This window comes from Chelonoidis abingdonii, chromosome 6 (genome assembly GCF_003597395.2).
Source record: "Chelonoidis abingdonii isolate Lonesome George chromosome 6, CheloAbing_2.0, whole genome shotgun sequence".
Classification (NCBI taxonomy): Eukaryota; Metazoa; Chordata; order Testudines; family Testudinidae; genus Chelonoidis; species Chelonoidis abingdonii.
The window spans coordinates 108,538,629-108,563,920 of NC_133774.1; the positions used below are offsets into that span (position 1 = coordinate 108,538,629).

Here is a 25,292-nt window from a genome sequence, read left to right on the forward strand (position 1 = left end):
TGAGATCCAGTTCGGCCTGTGGTGTGACATAGACAATTGGGCTTGGGCTAGAACCTGAAATAATTTTTCATACAAAATATGTGGCACATACAGAATACAAGATGGTCTGGTACCACATCAGAGTTGTATTGGCACTTTTTGGGGGCATGCGCCGAATTACTCAGTTGTGGCTTTACTACATGTGAATAATGTGCCCATCATAAGTGAAGGCGCACACCTTGATAGGACTACACGCTATTACGGTGTGGATCTTTCCATAGATACACTCCTACCTTGATATAATGCTGTCCTTGGGAGCCAAAATCTTACTGTTATAGGTGAAACTTTGTTATATTGAACTTGCTTTGATCCACCGGAGTGTGCAGCCCTGCCCTGCCCTCTGCCCCTGGAGCACTGCTTTACCGCGTTATATCCAAATTCATGTTATATCGGGTGATGTTATATTGAGGTAGCGGTGTATATATGTGTACTGTGATGGGATGCAGTGTTATCAAGATTTTGGCTTTAGTTTGGTTGTGTGTACACACGCACATGTGAGGTGTGGAGAAGCATATAATGAAAATATCACGGCTTATATTTCATATCTCTTCAGGGCTAGAAGCAGGAGCTTATTCTTTTGCAGAGGAGGAGCTTTCCAATGGGACATACAGTACTTGCCTGTAGTCCTAGCTGGGTCTGAAACCTGAATCTTGTGGCAGTTTTATACATAGAAAAGCTATTTTAGATCACTTCTGGAAGTGTTTTACATTTATTAGTTTTATTTTTCACTCCTTCTGAGTCCTGCACATTTCATGGTAACTAAGGCACCTGGCTTTGCAGGCTGAGGAATTCAAGAAATTGTCCCAATGTAATGTTTTAAATCTCTCCCAACTTTTCCTAAAATAGTTTTTCTGTGACATGTGGCATATATAGAATGCAGTATTATGTGGAGCAGTATACGTTATTTATTAGCACTCATTTTGGATGTCTGAAGCCACTTATGGATAGTGTGACCCACTCAAACTGAGGCTGCCAAAATCTTTAAACCTCACCACAACATGTATATGCTAAATATTAAACAAATACAGACGCATACACTCTCAGTCTGTGTATTCACATACGCACATGTGTATCTTTGACATGTTTGTGTGTATATGTATATATATATTTCTGTACACTGTACGTTGCATTGCAAAGGTTGGTACAAACATAAAAGACCTGTAGATACATACACTGTCTCTTTACATTTCCTGACATGGACTTTCACTTGACAAAGCCTTCCTTATCATTTTCTTGAAACCCAGTTTCCTGAATCAGCAGATTCTTTTTTCCCCCTTGAAACTTCTGAAACTCTGAGTCCTGTCAAAACAAGATGGCTGGCATGTTCTAGGGACAGAGCAGAGACAGAGACAAAGACAAAGAAGCCCCTGAGAAAGCAGACGGGACTTAGATTGCTTGTGGTTTTTCAGTACAGCTGGTTTCAGATGTGTCGGCCTTGTTCCGCAGTGGTTCTGCTGCCAAAGCAAGACTGTCACAGCTGGTAGTACTTACTGCACTTGCGGGAAAGTATGTGATTCATTAGTTGGAACCGTATGTTTTTCACCAGTTCTGGTCATGTTTTTGTTAGGATGTGGTAAAAGCATAAGCAGGGGGTGAAGGGACAATGGAAATATGTGACTTGTTAAAGATTGGCCCCAACCAGTTATGAGCTAAATTGTACACCATAAAAAGTGCACCATAGCTCATAATACAAATGGCTTAATTCTTCATTCTTCAGTTGAGGTCATTTAGTCGTAAGTAGTAAAAATTATCAACATCAAGTCTCCCCCTTCCCTTTCTGTACGTATTATGATCTTTTTAACCAAAAACTCTAATATAGGGAGAAGTCATGCAAGAAAGAGGCATTCATTTGGTGAAAAATGGCCAAGACAGGCTAAGAATTTTGAAAGTAGCTAGCTGCTGCTACTGATAAAATATGAGCAAGGCGTAATTACTGATAGGGAACTTTGTTACAGTATTGGGTGTGAAGAGAACAATAAATGGGGGTTCTTTGCCCATGGATAATAAAGCAGACTAAAATTATGTGAACAGAATGCACCATGGTTTAAAAATTATTATATTATTAATATGGTTTTATTGGCTTACCTGAGGGGCATCTTCATGTATTGTTTAGCAACAGAGGCTTGGGTTGCACTGGATAGCTACTAACAGAGTTAGTTTTAATCTATATTTAGCTATTTTTCAGCTGTCTAGGTCTTAAATATATTTATTTTAAAAAATGAATTCTAGTATCTAATTTATTTATACTAAAAATGACTACTAAATTCTTAAATTGCTAATACAGCTCCTCCCCTAAACATACCACTTACAGAGATGAAATTGTATGATGACTTCAAAAGCTTATGGTTGGGCCAGTTCTTTCGGAAGAAATCTTTCCCACTGCCACTGGACTTTGCAGAGCTGGAATTGGGTCTGTCTCTGATAATTAGCTCATCTGGCTGCGGCATCAATAAAGGAATGCACTTAGGGGCTGTAATCTGTAATATGGTTTAACAGAGCATAAAAAGGCGCATCTGTTACATGACTGAATTCCGTCAGTTAGCAGTCACCCACAGAAAAGTTCTCAAATATGCCAATAATATTTTTGCAAACAAGAGGCAGGTACTGTATTAAATTAACCAGGCTGTGTATGTGCAAAGTGCTGCTACTTAAAGAGCCTACCATCACGGCTTACAGCTGTATTGCAATGAGTCCCTCCAGTACCTATTAGGATGACCTGAGGCACTAGTACTGTTGACCTTTGTCAGCTTGATAAAAAAGCAGAACCTAGAAATGTGCTTGTCATTTTTAGTGAAGCACAAGAGGCTGAGTAGCAGAGGGATACCAACAGCCTGATGTTGTTTAAATTAGGATGCCGTACCTGATACAGAATTGCAATCTGCTTTCCATCTCCTCCCCATCAGCCCCCTGAATCTCATACCCTTTCCCCGTGACTGTTGCTATTTGATTTGAGGTCTAAAATAATGAGGAATGTCTGCATGATCAAAGTTACTCCCTGCTTCCTGGTCTCCACAGAAGTCCTGGTGTATGTGGTGGTTGGTGACAAACAGCTTGTTGTAATGTATTTGAAAGTAATGCAATCACACTTTTGTTATATCCTTTGAAATCTATTTGCTTTTGCAGTCAATAATTTTAATGCAAAAATATTGAAACCTTTTTTGCTTTTACGTTAGCAACATAACAATTTTAAAATTCTTTGCAGAATAAAGATTGCTTAAGCAGTGGATGATGCGCTCACATGCGTATCGATGAATTGATATGTTCTCAGTGTTTCATAGTCATATAATCCTTGTGGGTATGCTGCTTAAGGTCTACCTAGGTCTGCATGAAAACTCAACAAAATAATAGGGTATGTGCCATTATTTTTTCAATATACACATCTGCGATAAACAGACCATTATTTCTACAGTGTTATTATTTTATTTATTTGCATTAGATTCTTTTGAGGACCCAAGCTAGCTCCTTATCCATTAGAAGATGATGTAATGCCAGTGGGAGCTAGCCCCACACAGCTTGAACCAAAAATAATTCCAGTTGAAGTTAGTTGAATGTGTATGACCAGAAGGTGTGATGCATTTTCTCTGCTGTATGTTGAAGTAGTTACGCTGGAAATATCCCAACCAGTTGTGCTGGCCCTTTGGTCCTGACATACAGCCACACCTACATTTCTAATGTCCAGACCCATCTTTGTTTTTGCCAACTATCTGTACGCAGAAATAACTTTGAAATAAGTAAGCAAGCAAGCATTTATCTTCCTTGCTTGGAGAGAGTCGGTCAGGGAGGAAAGAAGTTGCTATCAAGAGATAAAATAATGCCTCAAAATCTCTTTATCTGAGTGCTGTGAAGTTATAATAAGCCAGCTGTGAAATTTAACAACCACAAAAAAGCCACTGAATTCTTTTTATTTCTCTCCCCTCACACCCACTCCCACCCAGCTCTGAGCTTTTCTCCTCTCTTTCTGGTATTCTCCCCCCCCCCCCCCCCCCCAATCTCAAGGGAGTTTCTTGAGAAGCAAGACTGAGAAAGAGCCGAGGTTTATGTTAGAAGAAATTAAGGTTAATGATCTTTGGCTCATTTTCATGTTCCGTGGGTGTGGATGGAGGAGTAATCAGTGCAGGTGGCCTTGCCAGTTGGGAGTTTCTCTTTGTCATCAAGAAAATAAAGAGAGTACAGTGCAGGGATTGAATTACCACAACTATTTATGGCCTAAACATGTTTTGTTTCCCCATTGGCTCTGGTTTAAGGACAAAAAGCTGACATTAATTTTATCCAAAGGAAATCACAGTCATATATATTTTGTCATAATTTAACTGAATGCATAGGGGTTGATGCTTGTTCAAATTTAATTCTAGTGTAATCTTAAAAATAATGCCCTGAAAAACAAAGGGGGGCTTTGATTCACTTTGACAGTTTATGTTTCTGTGCTCAATTACCACATACTTATTGAATGTTAAAGAGCTGCTTATTAAAATGTGCACTCTGCCTGCACCTATTGGCTTCCCAGCTGCCTGCTATTACATGTAAGGGTGCTCCCTACTACTTTTTAAAGGATGTACACATTTGAAGCAGTTACTTTAGCTAGCAAAGGAAGTGGGGGATTTGGATGAGGAAGTACATGCTGGCCTTGAAAGACTATCGAGTGTGCATTCTAATTTCAACCACATAAAGACTGTTCTTTAAAGAAATCTCCTTTTTTAAAAAAAATGAAAAAGAATACTGAAATGAGACAATAATCCAGTCAAACAAACCCTAGTTAGAAAATTTATGACTTTCACTTGGAACCGTCTGTTGTAGCTTTCATGATCTTCTAATGCTGTTGAAGTAACTCACCGTAACTAGGGAATTCCGATTTAAAATATGGAAAAGGCAGAAATAAAACTCAACCAGACTATAAAAGCTATTTAGTGAGAGGGTAAACAACAGTTGCAGTGTTTTTTGAATGGTATGTACACGGCATAGGTTTTGGGTGTGGAGAAAGGGATTAGTGCTTCATTGATAACGTTTTGGTTTTGAGCATAATATGGGAGGCAGCATAAGCATCTATTCTTGTTCATATCATTTTAATGCTAAATTTATTTGGATGGTTGACTATAGGTTATTTAGCCAAAGCTAAAATAAATACTTAAATTTGTGTAGCATGTGTTTCGGGTTTCCAGAAAAAGCTAACCCCTCTCTCCTCTCTAGTTTACCGTAAGAGTATATTTCTTTAGTGTTTCAGCAGAATAAACGGTAGCATAAAGAAGTTGGATTACTATTATACAAAATAAATTGTTACAGCTATGGAAGCTTTGACCAATAGAATTGGGCCAGATTTTGGTTCCCTCAGTTCTCTGATGTAAGAGTCAACATGTAATTGAATATTCATGAGATGTTCATTAATATGAATACTTGGTCCATTGTTGCACCTTTCCATGGTTTATTAATACACTTATGGACAGACCAGTCCCAAACATACCGAGGGCAAGAATACTTTAATGATTGCTGAGAACTTCACACAAGAAAGAAAATGAGGTTTATTTCATTTGCAATGCTGTAGTTAAGGTGTAAGCGGTGCATTGTACTTCTGATCGTATAAGTAACACTTGAAAAATAAATCCCGTTTTTCAGAGTTACAAGCTGTGTGTAAAGCTTTGCTTCAGGCTGAAACATGACATAAAGAAATATCTGCCTTGAAGCAAATATTCTTTGGCTCAGTCTTTTAACAGATCTTTTTATCTTTTTTTTTTTTTTAATTGAGTAAATGGGGGGAAAATAAAATGAACGTTCCTCACCCCCCGCTGATGAAACTCAACACTGGCTTAAATTAAAAACAAAAAATGTTGGCAGATTGTCAGTCCGTAGTATGGTCCACCTACTTCTGGTATTTTTTTAAAAAAAGTTACTTGTGCAAAATAATACATTTTTTAAACAAAATTCAATTAAGGATTATTGCTGTTGAACAAGGATGTGTCATGGAGCAGCCCATCAGAGAAGTAGTATGATCTTGTGGATAAGGCACTGGACTAGGAATAAAAAAAAAATCTGATTTCTATTTACATCTCTACCACTGATTTTCTGTTTGAGCAGGGGCATATCACTTAACCTCATTTTTTAATGTTGGCGAGGAGCTCAAAGACTATGATGGTGACATAGAAAAGTATATCAGTAATAATAATATCCTGTAAATAATACCTAGGCTAAAAATATAAAACATTCTTTATTTATTTATTAAGAGCTAATTTTATCAAGGAAATGTTCTGTCTTATTACCCCTCTCCCTCCCGCATACCATAGTTATATGACTTTAAGCATCTCAGAGAAGCAGCCACATTCCCTTCCCGCGTGCTATCAGCTCAACAACTGTAACTCTTCAGCCGCTGAGGTTATGTCATGAGGCATCCAATGAGCTGAGGCACTCTGATGTGTGTTCTCGTTATGTTTTTAATACACATAATTAAATCCCAAGAATGGTGCTGTACCTAGTCATGCAGTCATTTTTTTCCTGAATAAATATCCAGTAAAACTTTTAATCCTAAAAGCCTACTAATGAAATAAAAAGCCAATTCATGAGATAGAACAGAGGGAACTTGGACCATTAAGAGTTATCCAGCAGGAATGGGGAAGAAAACACGTTTGTGTGTAAATTGTTAGTCGGGAATTGTGCAAGTTTTTTATTTTTAACCTTTAGCCCTGAAGTCAGAAGAGAAGCTTTGCCATTTGGAAAAAAAATGCTATTCTTTCACAAGCTTCTTAAATATGGTGTTTGAGTACCCAGAACTGTAGAGGAGAATACTGTACCTTTTATTTTGTGATTAAAAGTACTGAGGGACTAGATGGCTCAGGGATTGCTAGTGAGATATTGGGCCTTTCTGCTCTTGTTTGCACTCAGTCTAGGCCATCAGTAGACTGTTGCTAACATCTGATGGTAGCATGGTAGTCTCAGTCCAGATCCCAGAGTACAAATGTGCATCTCAACTCCCACTCCCCAAAAAATATACAGACAAAATCCCACTACCACAGCTGCGTTGTTTTGAGCTGTCAAGCCCTAAGCAACTTGGCTGAGGTACTTAAATTGTCTAGCTTAGATGGGAGGTGTCTGGAAGCAGTTTGATCTTGGGGCGATAATTTTCTCTGGAGCTCGCTTACCTGCAACAGGCTGCCAGAGTCTGGGATCGATGGCTGCAGTCCACGCTGCAAGACTTGCTGTTCTCCCAGATTTTTTCTAGCAGAAATGGTAAATGGATAGTAGGATGTAATGAGGGAATTTATTTTATCAGATTGGGGGAGGTGGGGCGCACTAGAGATTTTATTTTGGGGCCCTAATATAATCATGGAAGGCCATGAAGAAATGATCGAACAGGGAGTGGGAGAGGAGACGGTTTTGGATGGCTTTTAGTTTTTGGATGTGGGTTCAGTGTGTATGGCTTTGCTAATGATGTTAACTGTACGGCGGCCAAGAACTCTGGATGTGTGTATGCTAAAGAAGCACACAAAAATAAATAAATACACTGACTACGTTATCAGCTGTCTCAGCAAGAGGCTAAAGACTGAATGGGCTATGGAGACTGAACTACATTTACATTCCTAGAGCTGATTTCTCTGGGTCAGGGTTGTGGCACACTGCTGAAGTGAGTAGCATTGGAAGATTTTACTGCTGCTGCTACCTATGGAGGTGCTCCTGTTCTGTTGGTGAGGAAAGGGCTGTAGTCCAAGGCTGTGTATTTTGTACCTTTTATGATCATTATATTTTCTTATACACATACTTTTATTTTATTTTTTAAAGAAAGTGCTGATATAATTCTGGGAGCTTAAAATAACAGAATTGTTACTGGAAACATTTTGCATAGGACTAGAAAATGTACAGTCAGGAGCCATACACATTGGGAAGGGATGGACTGAAGGATGGAAAACGTCTTTTCCATCTATAACTGCTATGATTCTATAACTGCTGAGTGTACTTTTGACAGGCAAGGATGACAAATGTGGATAGCCCAATGTGCAGCAAAGCACGGGATGGACTCAGGCAGGGGCGGGCAAACTTTTTGCTCTGAGGGTCGCATTGGATTTCCAGAATGGTATGGAGGGCTGGTTAATGGATTCTGTGCCTCCCCAAATAGCCAGGTATGGCCTGGCCCCAGCTCCTATCCGACCCCTCCTGCATCTCGCCCCCTGGTGCCCCCCCCCGGACTCCTGCCAACCCCCCCATTCCTGTCCCCTGACTGTCCCCAGAACCCCTGCCCCTGACTGCCCCCCCCCACCGCATCCAACCCCTCCTCTCATTCCTGACTGCCCCCTCCGGGACCTCTGCCCCATTCAACCACCCCTTCCTCCCTGAACCCCTGCTCGTGACTGCCACCTGCCGCCCTCATCCAACCCCTCCTCTCATTCCTGATTGCCCCCCGGGAAACCCTTCCCCCTTTCAATCCTCTTGTTCCCTGCCATCTGACTGCCCTGAACCCTATCCACACCCCTGTCCTCTGACCACCACCCCGAACTCCCCTGCCCTCTGTCCAACCCCCCTGCTCTCTGCCCCTAAACATGCTACCTGGAGCACCAATGGCTGGCGACGATACAGCCGCGCCGCCTGGAGCACCAGGACAGGCAGCCGCGCCGCCTGGCTGGAGCCAGTCACCATGCAGCACAGAGCTCCGGGTCAGGCCACAGCTCTGCAGCTGCGCTGCCCCAGGAGCTCGCAGCCCTGCCGCCCAGAGCATTGCACCAGCGGCGCAGTCAGCTGAGGTTGCGGGGGAGGCGGAATAGCAGGGGAGGAGTCGGAGACTAGCCTCCCAGAGCAGGAACTCAGAGGCCGGGCAGGAAGTTCCCGCGGGCCAGATGTGGCCCACAGGCCGTAATTTGTCCACCTCTGGACTAAGGTCTAAGGTACTTTTTACACACACACACACACACACACACACACACACACACACACACACACACGTTGCACCCTTTACCATTAAAGTAAACAAATTAGAGTGGGACAAAATTGGGCTTTCAGATCTGTATGGTGATCTCTGCTCCAGTACTCTACTCTTCCTGCGTATATGCTTGAGATTGAGCCCTGTGCAGAGAGAGCAGGATACCAGTCTCTTGATGTGCCATGAGGCTCTGGGGGAAGAATTTTGCCTTGAATGTTTTCATGAGTGAGGGCTCCTTCACATACCCTATGGCAGTGGTTCTCAAACTGGGGGCCAGGACCCCTCTGGGGGTTGTAAGGTGGTTATATGGTGGGTTGCGAGCTGTCAGCCTCCACCCCAAACCCTGCTTTGCCTCCAGCATTTATAATGGTGTTAAATATATTAAAAAGTGTTTTTAGTTTATAACGGGGGTCGCATTCAGAGGCTTGCTAAGCAAAAGAGGTCACTAGTACAAAAGTTTGGAACCACTGCCCTATGGGTAGGGTGGATTGATTTAAATTAAGGAGATTTATATCATGATTAAAATCAGCGATTTAAATCGGGGTTTTCAAACTGGGGGTCACGAGGTTTTTATGTGGGGGTCTCAAGCTGTCAGCCTCCATCCCCAAACCCCACTTCGCCTCCAGCATTTATAATAGTGTTACATATTTTAAAAAATGTTTTTAATTTATAAGGCGGGATTGCACTCAGAGTCTTGCTGTGTGAAAGGGGTTACCAGTACAAAAGTTTGAGAACCACTACTTTAAATCAAGCCTTTCCACACGGCATGATTAAATTACCAAGTGGAAAGTTTTGATTTAAATCCTCAATTTAAAATCATGATTTAAATTGCCTTGATTTTCTGTTTATACTTCAGGTATTTCTAAAGAAAGGCATATTCTTATTGCTTGATATAATCATTAAAATGTTGATTTTCAACTAAATAGAAACTTTATACTAGATTTGGTACACTTTTATTGTTTTTTGCTACTTAGGGGGGTACACTATAACTATATACATTTACTTAAGCAATTATACAACTTAATTTTACATTTTAGTATGTTAGTACATGGTGAATTATATATTGCTTATTTACCAGATAATTATTTTTTTTCTCATGACTTGTCAAGGTGTATAAGGATGGTAACTGATTTAATTAAACACAAAAAATCATTTTAAACTTATTTTATTGAACAAAGCAAGCCCTTAAAACAGTACATGACCTCTTGTCCCATATTTATAAAGATAAGTGACCTCAAAAGATAGGTGTTTTTCACTGATTCATTCTTTATATAGTAAAGCAACCTTTAACTGGAAGTTTTTGATAAAGGCTTATGGATTCAGCATTTGTTTTAAATGTGTTAAGAGATTATAAAAAGTTTAAGCCATAACATATTGTGTATTGAATTCAGATTTCATTTTAAACAGGTATTTTCAAAAGGAAAAACATATTATAATTTAAATAATAAAATCAAACAATCTGATTTAATTTTTTAAAAAATCTGATTTTTATTTTTTTTTTAAAAATCATCATTTTTTTATCCACCCTGCCCATGGGCAAAAAATGGACAGTCTATATTATATCAGAATCTTTCTCCTCCATGGTCATTGTTTGGATCTACTTATTTTAAGTCTCAAATCTTATTTATATCATAATGTACATTTTAAAAACTTGTTAAATATATGCATGCAGAATAATTTTTCTCTGTGTTTGAAAGTACTAAGTTGAAGGTTGTCCACATAACATTTGTGTCTTTATATACACTTATGTCATGTTTGTCATTAGTTTTCATAATTGATTTCATCATTAATTTCATAATTAAACACTTGTAAAATAAATATATTTCCCCATGCATTGTTATTATGGGGAACAGAGCGACACATACAAGTTTACAGATCTCACTGTAAAATGTAGTTTATGCCTAAAGTATTGTACATATGTGTTGGTACATACCCTATATGGTTCAATATATATTCACAATTTTAGATGTTAAATTAGGAGTGTTTGACCTGTACTTGAAATATCCAGTTGTCAAAACTGGGCTCTTACATTACACCAGCCCCTTCCTCCGCCCCCACCTCCCAAAAAATTGCAAAGAGGCATTTGCACAATGAAACTGAGTAACTTAGGAACTATTTGCATATGCCATTGTGCAATTCTACGTGCAAATAAGAACTTTTGTGGCGGTCTCTCATGGTGCCCTTTAGAAAGTGTAGCCATGAATGATCATTTTTGATGAGTGAGTGAGAGTGTGAATAACTAGGTATTTGGAACACTTTAGATGTATTTTTACACACTCTGTAAAACCATGTTAATACGAGATCATCTTATTAGACAAACCTCCTGGATTGCTCAGTAATGCTTAGTTTAATAACAAAAAAACAAAGCCCCAGCTTGTTTTTCATGGTATTCCTCCTGATCCTGTGAAAAAAAAACCCTTTTTTTCCTGGAGAAAAGCCACCCTGTCCTCATTCCTTAACCACAGACACATTACAGACAGTGTTTTGGGAGAAGATAATATTGCTCTCATTCTCTCCTTCAGAGGGTGAAGGCAATTGAGCCTGGTGTTGGCCAGCCTGTGGCTGTCCACCATCTGTGTAAGGAATTCGCAATCCCAGACAAAAGAAATTGGCCAAGTCTTCTTTCTGTCTGTTCTCCAGAGCCTCAAGATAGCCATAAAACACCTGGACAAAATCAGCAGGTGATGGCAAGGGAAAAAGAATGATCAGTCGCAGGCATTGTTGAATCCTTTGAACATTACTTATAACCTGGACACTGCTGTCACCAGACACAGTTTGATCTTGGGTGAGTTTTCTGGAAGTGCTTTATTCCCTGGCTATATGACAACAGGGGGAACCAGATAATGCGTAGGAGACAAGAGCAAAGCAGAGTTTTCCCATCTTGTAAATTTTATCTCACCTTGTAATTCTAGCTTTTGTTACCAGAATTTGTACTTAAATAATCCTGCAGAAGTCAAGAAATCTTATCAAACTCGGGGGGGGGGGGGAATTGTCCCATAAATTTTGTTTTGTTGCCTGCCTGACCAGCAGTAATTAGCAGAAGCTGAAAAACCACGGTCTGCCTCCCAAAATCAACAAATGTTTTCGAAGCCCAGATGTTTCATCTGTTGTTGCCTTTTCTTTTTTTCCATACTTCCAGGCCACTGAATTTAGAAGTGACTAAAAGATCAGGGATTAAGGAATGTAAATGTTTTCTGATCAGCTTTCTGCTTGAGCTTTCATTTTAACACATTCATATAAAATTTTTTCCCTCCCTCACCGCACCCCAACTTTTGAGAAGATGTCTGCTGTCTTTTGATTATGTTTTTTGTATAACAGGCTAATAAATGCAGTATGACTGAAAAAATAACACCCCTTCCCTAGTTTGCTTCATGGTTTCATTCTTATTTTTATAGTCTGTACATATCTTTTAGTCTATAAGGACTGGCAGAATTTAACAGAATGAACATTCAATTTTGAATTGAGAGAATAGAGCCATCCAGTGACACATGGATGAGTACATTTTGGAAACTGCTTATTTGCATGAAGCAGAAATATAGCCTCAAGAACGTCGACTTGACAAGAGAAGGTCTGAAGTAAAAGTTCCCTGTCTATTAACTATTGGTAATGAGAGTTAGGATTTCAGTGCATCAGTGCTTAACTTTGAGGCTGACTGGCCTGCCTGTGTCAAGGGGCTAAATTTGTAGCTATTGTTTTGTTTCATTCCCAAAGCTAAGTCTAAACCATAACAAAAAACTGCTAGATCACTTCACATTTCAGCTGTCCCCTGAATCCTGCCTCTCTTTCCTTCCCCCCATACATCCCAACAAATGTAATCCTTCTTCATATAAATGGTGTCAGGCTTAATTGAATTTAACTCTGTCTTGTTAAGTACATTAATGCTGTGTTCTGTTATTCCTTACATGAGAACTAGTCGCTCATTATAGAGTGGGGGGAGGGAGGGGTTGTTAGTGAACCTGATGTTATAGGCAAGGTTGGCTTGCATGGTTCTTTAAGCATAGTTATATTTATGGTTCATATTTATGACAAACTCTGTAACTTTGACCATTAATCAGTTTGTGCAGTCCACTGAAACCATGCGAAATACAGACAAAACAAATAGAAGAAGTTCCTGTTACTTCAGTGCAGGATAGCCTTAGGGTAACTAAAAGCTTATGTTTTCAGCCTCCTCTTTCACTCATGTATACAGCATCCTTAGTATGGGTTACCAAAAGTGTTAATATCTTAGAACAGCAGTAATAATAATCCTTTTACTCTAACTAATCATGTGCTAATCTGTTGGTAAGTCAAGAAGTATTAGATCATTTAAAATGCATTGTGTCTAAGCAACTGGTATGGTGCTATAAACATTTGAAGAAAGAGAGTCTTTGTATTAAAATAATAATGTCAAAGAGTTTTAGTTTTACATGCACAGATTTAAGGATTTCATATGTTTTTAATCCCTAGATAAGAGCATTTGAGTTTACATCGCCATAGAATATCATTGTTGGGTTTTTTTTATTTAGGGGAAGTTTCCTTTCCTGCAGTATTTCTGAACTGGATTTTGATATTTCTGTTTTTCACTAGGCAATTAGGGAAAGCTGACTATTAGAGAGCTTTCTCCTTCCCCCCCCACGATTGGCACCTCTTTTTTTGACAAACGTGGCAGATGTTCTCAGACCTTTGCTTATTAGTTTTGTATTTGCTTGTAGCAGAAGGGAGATTTTTGGTGTGGGGTTTTTTGTTCTGTTTCGTGTTTTACTTTTGATTTTGTTGCCTGAAGATAACACTGAGGCATCTACACATCCTATCATTCTTGAGCTGACCAGTCTTGCAGTTACATAGTTTGTTTTTTTTGCTCTGTCTATTTCTCCATCATTCATTTGCCATCCACCTGAATACTATCCTCTGGAAGGGTGACACAGACATTTTCCACAATCAGAATATTCAGTCAGTACTCAGTGATTAGTTGGCAAGTGTTGGAGGTTGCTGAGCAGAAACATTTTCCCTCCCTCTTTCTGTTGCATTGAGATGAACCGCATGATTCAGTCGACATGTTTCTCTCAATTAATGGAGAAAGATTCTTGATTGTGCGCAAACCCAGTCAGAATTCCTTACTACTTAGCCACGAGGTCAGTGCATATGTAAAAAAGTCACCACTACATATACGAAAAGATTTCAAAGAGAGTGCATTATCAATTTAACACAAAGGGAGTTACATATATTGTAGGTATTTAAGCCTAATTAACCCATAATATATTATGCAGGTAGGTTAGTCCCATGGTCATATTTTCAAAACAGCCTCTAAATTTGCAGTTTTTCATATTTAAATTTTTATACCTGCACAAATTCATAATTTTCTGTTTCTCAAGCGTGCATAAATACAATTTATGCACCTAAATCTTAATATTTATGCAAGCAGAAAAATACACGGGCAAAATTTAAGTTCAGAATTACAGCCATAATTTCAGAGGCTCATCTGAAAATTTAATTCTGAAAGTTTATAAGTGTTTTTTCATCAATTGATTTCAGGTGTCCATATATACTCATTTTATAAAGGGATTTTTTTCTTGTTTAATTTTTTTATATTACTGAAGAATATTAATAGAAACCCAATTCAGTGCTTTAATAGTAAAAATTAATTGCAGTTGTGTTTGAAATTAGGATTTGTAATTTTTTGTTATTATATTCCCTCTTCATAAGTGATACTTGATGTTATCTTTTCAAGAGTGCAGTGCTTGAGTCTGCTAACACCACTTGCTGTGCATGTTTCCTTCAGCAAATCACCTCAGTAAAGGAATAAAGTTTTGTTAATGAAAAGATTGTCCTAAAGCAGAGTCTGTTGTGGTTGCACATGTGTTGTGGTCTTTGAGGGTGAATTGAAATATGATTGCAAAACAGAAATGCAAAGTACATGAAAGAATAGTTTCAGATCTGAAAAATTGAACTACTTTGGCATTTTCTACTAAAGTTTTAAAGTGCATGATGGCATTTCCCCCCCTGAAATGCTTTTACAATCTACTACAGTCGCTTAGGTGCTGTGTTTTTTAGATCCAGGTGTAATTTACAGCCTGGAAAGTCACTGTTTAATGTTGCAAAATCATTATACTGGTATCTAAAGAATCATAACCTTTTAATTTCTATCTTACAAATTTGTGGACCTTACTAAATCAAGCAGTATTTCCTGTCCATGAACAAAAAGAACCACAAGTTCAAGCTGACAACAGGCAATGTATTCCAACTTGGAAACCTTTTCATTCCTACTCAGATACATTATTTAATCTCACAACCCCATTTTCACTAACTACATTACACGTAGACAATTCCAGGAATTAGAAGATATTACAATACTCATTTTACAATCCAATTATATGATTCCTGAAGTATCTAATATTATAGACATGGTCAAAGGGAAACTGTCAACCATCTCAGACCACCGAATTTACCCTCTTTTTTAAAAAAAAAAAGGTAAATCTCACACAAAACTCTGCAGAATGTATTTTTTAGGGCCTGATCTTGAGAAAGACAGAAGCAGAGACCTGTCTGTGGTCACATGCCTAAACAGCTAGCCAGATAATGGCCTATATCCTCCTAGATATCTAGCTGTCCATTTGCTAAAGACTCATTTTGCTCACACAGTATATAGTATTTCTGTGTGCAAATTGTGCATATACACATACTTATTGGTGAAGGTTTCTGGGCTTTCACAACATCTCATACTAAGTACCTTCCCCTGCCCCCTCCCCCAAAAGAAAGGTTTAAACTTTTATTTTTTATTTAGAAAACTTCACAAATTTGAAAGAATTAATTCTTGTCTTAGTTCTCAACAATAATATTTAGATCTTGAGGATTTAAATTGATTTTTTTCTTTTTAAAAAAGTCCACACACTTAGTGCTTTTAATTATACAACAAACATCCCCATAAGGCTGTTACATGGGATTTACCTTTCTTTAAAGATAGTTTGTTTTTACTACTGCATAGGTTTATAGTGTTCCTTTAATATAATAATACCAGCTATTACATAGTGCTCTTCATTGGTAGATCTCTAAGTGCTTTACAAAGGTCACGATCATTATCTCATTTACAGATGTGAAAACTGAGGTACAGGGAGGGGTAGTGGCTTGCCCAAAGTCACTCAGAAAACTTTAAGGACATTAAGTTAAATTATACTTTAGCTTTTGAATGTCATTACAGTGCTGATAGTATCTACACAGTTAAGTATCCTAGAGTAGCTTATTCTGCAGTAACAATGCTGGTTAATTTCTCCATGTAGACAAGACCTTACTATGTTTTTGTTTTAAATTATTTTTCCAATTTCTTTTTTCAAGAGTCTCCCTTTATGGCACCCCACTCTTACTCAACTCTGGCTTCCCATCGTCAGAGTTCTCCAGAGTTACAGTGAGCTTCCCTTCAGCCATAAAACAGAGTGGACTCAATGACTTCTCAGCACCTTCCTGTTACACAACGAGAACAGGTCACATCTCCTTAGCATATATGCAACTGAAGTGACCAAACCAACTCTCTCCTCCTGTAAGCTTTTTCAGAATTCCAACTTCTATCAGCTTAGCTCCCCCTCATCATTTGAATGTATTGATTGCCCAGGTCAGTCTTCCAGATTTCTTTTAAAAATACTGTATATTTATAGGAAGCAGAATAATGCACTTAAATAGGGCATGTGAATTTGCACTTCTGTTCTCCTTGTAAGGTGAAAAAGTATACGTTGCTTTCAGGCTGGTTTGACATTTAAGGTGACTTATCGAAAGACAGCCAGGATCTTGAACATGTATGTCTGATATGAGGACGGGTGAGGTTCCAGAGGATTGGAGCAGTGCTAACATAGCACCTGTCTTTTAAAAAGGGAACAAAGAGGACGGGTGAGTCCCCAGCTGGAGTCCATTTCTGGTTGCCACACTTTAGGAAAGATGTGGACAGATAGAGCAGAAAGCTACAAAAATGATAGAAGGTTTGGAAAACCTGACCTTATGAGAGGGGGTTTAAAAAAAAATTAGCAAAAAAATCTTGAGAAAAGAAGACTAAGGGAGGACCTGATAAGTCTTCAACCATGTTAACGACTGTCATAAAGAATAGGGTTGTTCTCCATGTTCACTCAGTGTAAGACAAGAAGTAATGACCTTAATTTGCAGCAAGGGAGATTTAGGTTAGATATTTGGAAAAACTTTCCAACTATAAGGATAGTGAAGCATTGGAATAGATTTAAAAGAGACGGTGTGGAATCCATGTCATTGGAGACTTTTAAGAACAGGTTGGACAAGCACCTGTCAGGGTTTGTCTGTATATACTTAGTCCTGCATCAGTGGAGGGAATTGAACTAGATGACCTCTCAATTTTCCTTCCAGCCCTACATTTTTATGATTCTGTAAATAATAATAATAATTAACTTGTGAATGAGGCTATTTGTAATAGCAAGCACTATGCCCGGTGGTGAGTGTTTGCAAGATAGGGGATTCAGTTTGTAAAGCACTGTATGAATTTACTACACTGTATAAATGTGTTTCGGTAATGGTCATTGTCATTGCTCTCTTGTTACTCCTCAAGTTTTCTTAGGGCTTGGCTACACTCGAAACTTCAAAGCGCTGCTGCTCTCCCAGCGCTGCACATACTCCAGCTCTTCATGGGGAGTAGCTTGCAGTGCTGGGAGCCGCCCTCCCAGCGCTGCAGCACTGTTTACACTGGCGCTTTACAGCGCTGTATCTTGCAGCACTCAGGGGGGTGTTTTTTTCACACCCCTGAGTGAGGAAGTTGCAGCGCTGTAAAGCGCCAGTGTAGCCAAGGCCTTAGAAACAGAACTGAATGAGACCTGTTCTTGGAGAGAGTGCGTGCATGTAGTTAACCATGTGCACTGCTCAGTATGGGACACAATGGAATGATTGGATCCAGAGGAGGAATTTTTCAGGCTAGTAGATCAGGTGGGCAAATCATCCATTTTTTCTGCCGTTGGGTAGCGTTTACAAAGAATCTGAGGTGTGAGAGCAGGTTCCAGTAGGGGCTTCAGGTCAGATATGCTAGTCAGAAAACATACCCAAGATATTTAAGTGCAGATATGTAGCTGATCCAGCAGATACCTATATTTTCAGGCTAAATGCCCAGTTGTCCACATTAGCTGTTTGTTTTATTTCAGGCTGCCATACAGTAGGATTTTTCCTAGCTTACTCAATGTGCTGAGAGAAAAACCCCAAAAACTCCAACCCAAAACAAAACAAAAAAATCAGTAATGCATCTGAAATGCCCATTAGACCCTGCTATATAGCCTCAAAGGTAGAAAATCCTGAATTCAAGCTATGCACACATTGATTCAAAAGAGCACAATCTGGATTTTTCTGCCTTGATGAGAACATTAAAGATGATTTTTAGTATGTGTCTAGTTGAATATTCATTACTTTTTTCATCCTCTTTCTACATTTTTAATAAATAAATTTATACTTTTCAGATTACAATCATTTCATGTCTTTTAAAATGTAGAGGAAAACCATTAAATGTGAACAGATAATTCATAAAAATACAGAAAGGGTAGGAGTGTCATTTTGTATATGCATTCAGTATTGTGTCATGAAACAGCTACTCAATTTCAGGAAACAGCTAATGAATATGAACACTTTGAAAATTAGTTGCCCATTCCATTAATTGTTTATTTGCAAATGAAAAGAGCTAGTAAGAGATATTGTTTGGTTTCTGGAAATTGCTCCACCAAACTATCTCCAGATGTTGGGGGAGGTGGGGAAGGAAGAAGCGGCGTTCACTTTTTAATACATATGAAGTATTTTGTGGCACTTTCACAAATCACGATCTGTGTTTGGATGTTGTTTTTGTTTTGTCTCCTTCTCCTGTGCACTTGCACTTCATTTCCCCCCCTTTTGTCTGACAAACTGAAAATTAAAATACAAACAGCGGCTTTCAGCAATCTTTTCTGCTGAAGTTCGAGGGCTCTAACAGAAGAATAGAAATTGGCTGTAGCATTGTCAGTGGAAAGAGAAAAAAATTACTACTGTTTACCATTTAGAAGTCCCTGAGAACCACTTTACATCTGATTTTATAAATATTATGTTTAAGAATAAATAATAAACATTTTGTAAGAAAGAACAATTATCTTTTTGACATTAAGAAGTTGAGAATTATAAAAAGAGGTGCATTTCAATGACAGTTACTCCACAGTCTGTTGTAAATGCATTTCTGGAGCACTAGCTTGTTTTAAGATGCTCTCATTCCAACTTATTATACAAATGACTGCACTCTAATAAGCAACAGATTTCTTCCTGAATCTGTATCAAGCAAGTCTGTGTTTTGTTTTTTGGTTGTTTTTTTTTTTTTTTTTAAACTTGAAACTTTTCTGGACTCTGTATATATGGATCTCGGCACTACTTGACTGCTTTATTAGCTAAGCCATACCTAAAACAAGCAATGCCCCCATTCCCCACACCCCTCAAAAACCCAAACAAACCTGTGTTAGGAACTGTTAGGGAAACTGGTCTCTGTGTGAGAACCAGCCAAAAACAACATTGGATTTGTGTTCAGGGTTGAATTGTATGCGTCTGTTAAAAATGGCAACTATGCCGCAGTTCATTTTACAGTTATTTTCCAGATTATTCAAAATACTTGAGCATTAGAAAAATCTGTCTAGTCCCACAGGAAAAACTGTCCAATAAGCCTCTCCCTTCATCTGAGGGTCATAGAGGAAACCCTGGCTAGACGTTTTGGTGACTAATTTAAAATATCTGGCAAGACGATTGATAGCGCCCTTCCTTTGTGTTGTGACAAATATATTTCGACTGCAGTTTATTAACATAATTCAACACAACCACAGACATATTGTATGTATTATAGCATAGAATTGGAAACATTTTTTGCACATCACAATCTTTACTCTCTCTTTTTTGACAAGGATCTGGATAATTGCCTCAACAAATGAACTGCTGTGTTCAGTCTGTTTCGATAATTTCATAAATTGTTTTCTATGCTAAAACTAAGCTAGCTTTTACTGAATAACTAGAAAGAACCACAGTGTAATTATAGAAGCAGTATTATTAAAAAGTGTGATAGAAATGGCAGTTTAATTGACAGCTACTTTCTCTTTGCTTTATTACAACAAATTAAATATCTCGTTGAGTGTCAGTTAGTGAGCAACAGTGTCTTTTCTCTCTCTCTCTCAAACTTGGAGTTGAGACTTATCATAGAAAATTGTCCTACTGGTTGGAAAATAAACCACTAGCTGTGGTTCTTATTGCCTCCTTAAACTATATTTCAAGTCAAAAGTAAAACAAAATTCCCTAAGATAAATAACATTTAGCTCTTATACAACTCACTTCATCCAAAGATTTCCTGGTGCTTTACCAAAGAAGAGAAGTATCATTATCCCCATCTTATAGATGGGTAAACTGAGGCAAAGAAAGCTAAGTAACTTGGTCAAAGTAACACAGAAATGAGTGCCAGAGCTAGAGTGGAATCCAGATCTACCGTCCTATTTACTGGACCACACTCCAGTCTATATGGCCCTGATCCAAAGCCCACTGAAATCAATAGAAGGACCACCATAGATTAGTGGACTTTGGATCAGGCCCTTTTATATAGTAGAACCTCAGAGTTACGAACTCAAGAGTTACGAACTGACCGGTCAACCACACACCTCATGTGGAGTCGGAAGTATGAATCAAGCAGCAAGGGGGTGGGAAAAAGTAAATACTGTACAATATAGTACTGTGTTAAATGTAAACTACCACAAAATATAAAACAAAAGTTTAAAAGAACAGATTTGACAAGGTAAGGAAATTTTATGTGCTGTTTCATTTAAATTAAGATGATTAAAAGCAGCATTTTTCTTCTGCATAGTAAAGGTCAAATCTGTATTAAGTCAATGTTCAGTTGTTCTTTCAAAAGTTTACCATAATGTTTTGTTCAGGTATGAACAACCTCCATTGCCGAGGTTGGTGTGTGTGTGTGTGTGTGATCTCATATGCACACATTCTTACCCTTGAACATATAAAAAAATTCACACTTCCAGACAGATTTTTTTTCATCCCCTAACTATGTGGAAACTTCAATAAGGCTTTTCTGTTTTTAATTTTATGATTCTGTGATACTTTTGGAGACTATAAGAGAAATTCATCAGTAATAGTGGCATATATTTTGGAAGAATATAAGTGAACAATTTTCCTAGTTTTAAGGCTTCTTTCTCTCATCTGTTTTTTAAATTAAACACTAATCATTGTGTTTACACCTTCTCATTTCCTGAGGGGGAAGGGGTTTATGTGTGTGTAATGCTTGCTGTTTCAGACAATCCCTAGACTCTATAGGAGCCTCCATCAACTCAGTCACAGCATGAGCTTAGTTACCGAGGGACAGGTTCCAGACTCTGCAAGAACTCAGAGCCTGTATAGTCAACAGTCCTTCTTTCCTGGCCAGGACTTTCCTATCCCTCATCCACATAGTCCCATGCACATACATCACTGCTTTCGTTCACCTCTATCTTCGCAGCCTCCTGATGTGACTCCAGAGAATTTACTCACCCACATGCTGTGCCGTGGACCTTATGCTGGCAATTCCCCCCCATGGTGCTCTCTTCCCTATAGTGGAGGACAGACCCACGGCAGGTATGTGTGTGGATCTCCTGTCTCTCAGACTCCCTGGACAAGATGATGATCACTGACATGTCCTTCATAGAGTATGGAGTGCACATGGGAGATCACATGCCACAGGGAACATGGATGCCTCAGAAATCCAGATTCACATCAACATTCTAGAACACTGAGCCATAAGAAAACATGCCAAGCATTTCTCACAGCTACCTGTTCCCATCGTGTTCTTATCATACTGACAACACCACCACTGTTTACTGGAGTAACAGACATGGGGGCATGAGATCAACTCCTCTGTGTATGGAGGTGGTCAACCTCTGGAATTGGTGCATCACCCACCAGATCCTGTTATCGGCAGCCTATCTCCCAGGGACTCAAAATTGCAGACTCACCCAGCAAATGGTTTGTTATTGATGATGAACAGAAATTACACAACACCGTAGTATGCACCATCTTCAATCAATGGGGGACTTCAACCAGGGACCTCTTTGCCTCCTCTGCCAACAACAAATGTAATCCATACTGTTCCAGGGGAAGTATTGGTCCCCACTCTCAAGGCAATGCTCTTATACCTCACTACCTTCCCTCCTCTTCTTCTCCTGCTATAAGTATGCTACATGATCAGACAGAGTGACGGTCATCTTGATCTCCCCATGCTGGCCCAGACAATTTAAATTTCCCAAACTCCTCTGCATGTCAGCCCATCACCCAATTCCCATCCCCACTTCCCCTGAGCTACTGATGTGGCACCACATCAGGATCTGACATCTCAATCCAGAGACGCTTCACCTCAGAGCATGGCATTTGGATGGGCGTCTTTTCTAGAATGGGCTTGTGCGTCAGAAGTGCAAATAATCTTCTTGAGCAGCAGGCAGATGTTCACTAGATGTTTTTACCAGGCCAAGTGAAAACGTTTCACCTCCTGGGCTCAACAGGAGGCGCTGTCCCCAGAGGAGATGGGCATTTTTGAGATTGGGCAACCAGAGCTATACACAGTATTCAAGGTGTGGGCATACTATGGATTTATATAGTGGCATTATGACATTTTCTGTGCTATTATCTATCCCTTTCCTAATTGTTCCTAACATTCTGTTTGCTTTTTTGACTGCTGTTGTATATTGAACAGATATTTTCAGAGAACCATCCACAATAACACCAAGATCTTTTTCTTGAGTTATAAAAGCTAACTGGGACCCCATTATTTTGTATGTATAGTTTGGGTTAAGTTTTCCAATGTTCATTTTTTGCATTTATCAACATTTAATTTCATCTTCCATTTTGTTGCCCCATCATCCAGTTTTATAAGATCCTTTGTGACTCTTCACAGTCAGCTTTGGATTTAACTATTTTGAGTGATTTTGTATCATCTTCAAACTTTGCCACCTCACTGTGTACTGATTTTCCCAGATCATTTGCGATATTTACATTTTTGACCCATGTTGACATGCAGTTGCATTTCAGGTTACTCTTGACCCAAGAGCATCTTTTTGTAGACTAATTGTAAGTACAAGAATGCTTCTCAAATTTCTGGCCACTTCTGACAAGGAGCTCCTGTACAATTTCTTAAATTTGGAGCATTGCTTTCTTCTTGATTCTTAGCAGAAGTTAATTCTATTTGTTTATGGTCTGAGTCATTGAACAATTGCATCTCTAGTCACAAGTGTTGGGTGTAGAAGGAGGGATCTTTCCACAGTTGTGTAATGTTTTCCACAATATTAATTAAAATTTGAAATATAAACACCAAAATTAATCTTAGAATTGTAATAACTGATTAGCAATTTTGGGTTTTTTTAATTGAATCTATGAATCTAAATAAAAGACTTGTTTTAATTGGCCAGATATTTTGCTGCACCCATATTATGCTGGGTGCAGCAAAGAGTAGGGCTGCCAGAGAAGTAGACTATGGCTTTCTGATTCTCTGCCTGGCCTCAGGTGCAAGTTTGAGCAATCTAGGAGCTCTTGTAATTTACTCCAATTGGCAGTGGAGTACTGGAGTGCATTGCTGCTCCCTCTTCCCACTCTGACAAGCTATTGCCTATGGAGTTGTGGGGATTGCTGCTGAAGAAGAGGCAGCTGTGTGTTCACTGAGGAGTCAGGACTCTCCTGTGGAAGGAGAATCCCCAATGAGAGAGTTACGCTCGTGTCTGCTCCATTTTTGACACCCAAGCTACACAAATGGAGCAGAGAAGGAGTTGAGAATCAACTCTTAATTATTTGTGGAAGTTTCAGAAGAATTTAAAAGGTTTTTAAAATCAATAGTATTTTAGCAGTTTCAAATTGAAAAATCAAAACAACCAAAATCCCGCTGTCAATCTGTGTCTTACTTTTCTAATATGTATCTTATGAACTTTGGGGCATTGGAATTGCCCTTAGCTGTTTTTCAAGAGGAGCTTGGCATAATTCTGAATTCATGGTGGTGATGATATAGGTCTTTCAAACAGGCAATGTTTCTGTGTTTATGAATGTTAAGCCTCAGCATGTTATTGGTGCTATACAAATTAATTCAAATTAAGGTGAAGCTACCAACATCTGTCTCTCACACACACACACACACACACACACACACACACACACACACACACACACACACACACACACACACACACACACACACACACGAAACATCATGGAGAGACTGGTGAAATTTTTCCGCAGCAGTCAATATAGATCCCTAAGTGAATTTTATGTCAGTACTTTGCATGGTGTGTGTCTGTCTGTATTTAGCGTTGGTGCCTGTGTGGTTTTATCAAGCAGGTCCTAATAAAGACAAAATAAAGAGCCAGAGTGGTTGGAGCACTGTGCATGATAGGAACTTCACTTTCACTCTTTCTTTGACCTAATTTATTATTTTTTCTTGTTTACGTTCTTTCCCGAGCCCTTTTTTCTCCCTGTTTCTCACCCTGTTTCTGTTTTCTTCACCTTCTGACTCTCCTTGTTTCTTTTCCTTCCCTCTGTTGTCTCTCACCTCCTCCTGTGATTCTTACTCTTTGCCTTCATGCCTGTAACCTTTCTGCCCCATCTCGACCTGTCATTCTGCTTCTTTCCGTATATTTACTACTTTTAAACTGTACCTGGACCAGTGTGGTGACTTTGCTGTGATTTCTGAAACTTGATTTGTCACCTTCTGATAGGCATTCTTCTTAAAGCACCAAAAGTTTTTAATTGTGAGGAGAAGAGGTGGCCTAAATGCTCATTTAATTAAACCATTGGACCTGACTAAGCCAGAAACTGTGAAGCAACAAGAAAATTTTAGTATCCAAAATGTTGTTGTTGTGTGGGATTTTCTAGACCACCTACTCTTTAATAGTCTGTTCAATTGTTTTAATTGGGTGTTGATGTTAAAGGGGAAGTTACTGAGCTACTGGAATTGTCTGTCTGAGTAATGTTTAATTTTGGTTAATAACTTTGGCAGATTGTCTGCTTAAAAATTAGGTGAGTGATTGCAATGTTTAACCAAATTATCTGTTTTGTTAGTCTTCATAATAACACCAGCTTTTCATCTCTGTGGTCCTCTTAAGATTTAGTGAATTGAATCATTGTTTCAAAAATGGAAGAAAATTCAAATATGTGGAGGAAAGTGTCCACTCAAAAATTTAGTAATTTAAAACGCACCTTTCACCTAACCTAGCATGTTTAAAATAGAATGAAGTCACATAATATACTATAGTACTTTCTATCTGATGACCTTAAAGTGCTTTATAGAGCAAATTCTCACAAAATCCTTCAGTATTAATAGCGCCGGTAAAAAATGGAGGAACTGAGGCACAAAGATATTAAGTTACACAAGAAGTCT

At 38.7% G+C, this 25,292-nt stretch overlaps 2 protein-coding genes across 2 annotated transcripts in view; one reads left to right on the plus strand and one right to left on the minus strand.

Moving 5' to 3' along the window:
- Positions 1-11,359, minus strand: part of CNTLN (centlein) — a 617,317-nt gene extending 605,958 nt beyond the window's left edge. The window contains exon 1 of the mRNA XM_032801780.2: positions 11,349-11,359. The gene's annotated coding sequence lies outside the window, so the exon portion shown is untranslated. The remainder of the gene's footprint in view (positions 1-11,348) is intronic.
- BNC2 (basonuclin zinc finger protein 2) overlaps positions 1-25,292 on the plus strand; it is a 308,867-nt gene that overhangs the window by 106,076 nt on the left and 177,499 nt on the right. The window lies entirely within an intron of this gene.